The sequence below is a fragment of the Gorilla gorilla genome, chromosome 1 (assembly GCF_029281585.2).
Source record: "Gorilla gorilla gorilla isolate KB3781 chromosome 1, NHGRI_mGorGor1-v2.1_pri, whole genome shotgun sequence".
In the NCBI taxonomy this organism is placed as follows: Eukaryota; Metazoa; Chordata; class Mammalia; order Primates; family Hominidae; genus Gorilla; species Gorilla gorilla.
The window spans coordinates 236,755,877-236,757,324 of NC_073224.2; positions in this window are offsets into that span (position 1 = coordinate 236,755,877).

Here is a 1,448-nt window from a genome sequence, read left to right on the forward strand (position 1 = left end):
GTGGTCGTGTTTGCTGCAGCTTTGCCATCTGGATGGAGCCTGGCACTGAGCTGGCTGAGGCCGTCTGCAGGCCTTTACTGGGCTCTTCCCTTGGAAGCTTCTTACTGATGCCAGGACCTCCCAGCAGGTGACCCTCAGCCCCACAGATCACAGAATTCCACACTCTTAGCTCCTAGAACTTTTCTCCCTCTTGTGTGAGAATGCACAGACCACAAACTCTTTCTTCGTTGCAGAGGTTCAGCCACCTTTTCTAACCTGAGACTCTGGGTGACATAACTCCTGATAGGTGATAGCTCTTTGTAACAATCACCAGCACCTTGCCCAGCCAAGGGCCCGGAAGCAAGAAAAAAACGACCAAAACACCATGTCACAGCCAGGACAGCCTTGCACACTTCACACACAGCTCAACAAGCCTGGGTTTCCGGTGTCTCAACTCCTGCAGAAATGAAGCCTCAAGTCAGGAAGGGTGAGGAGGGGCACGGACGAGGCCCAACAGCAGCAGGATGGTGCAGAAAGCCTGAGGGACACAAAACCTTCTAGGCCTAGTCATAGGCAGTGGGGCAGCACTGTGGAGCCACGTGGTAGAGGGATAGCCGCCCTGTGTGTCCAGGGCAAGGTGGCACAGCATGCCTGGACCGCTGAGAAGGAAGGACTTTCCTCAAGAATGTGTCTGGCCCCGGGTGCAGGGGCTCACGCCTGTAATCCCAGCACTTCAGGAGGCCAGGGTGGGTGGATCACCTGAGCCCAGGAGTTTGAGACCAACCGGGACAACATAGTGAGACCATCTCTACAAACAAAAATAAATTAGCTAGGCATGGTGGCACATGCCCGGGGTCTCAGTTACTGCAGAGGCTGAGGCAGGAGAATCACTTAAACCCAGGAGTTCAAGGCTGCGGTGAGCTGAGATCACACCACTGCACTCCAGCCTGGATGACAGAACAAGACCCTGTCTTAAAAAACAGACAACGAAAGAATGTGTCTCTGAAAAAGGTCCACATCTGTGGCTGTTAAACAGAGCAGCTCATCTCCTGAGGCTGGAGCGATGGAGCTGGAAGGGCCTCACAGCTGTCCGGGCCAGGCTCCTTGCTGCACAGGTGGGATCTGCTGGCTCCAGAGAGTTCTTCAGACCCTGCAAGAGGGATCTGAGAAGAGGGACCAGGCCCCCCGGTTCCCAGGCCCTGACTCTCCCACTGTTTGTCCTTCCCTGATCAGAGCAGATAAACATCACCGTACCATAGATGGGACTTCTAGAAATTCCCCACACAGGACTGGGTTAATTCTAAGGTATTGCTTTAGCTCTGTGAAGAAAATGTAGTCAATTTGTAAAATTGAAGTCAATTTGTAAAATGACTCAATTTGTAAATGAAGTCAATTTGTAAAATATCACAGACTCCTTATTTTTATCCTTATTTTCAGCATCCTCAATGAGTGCAAACTTTCTTGACATG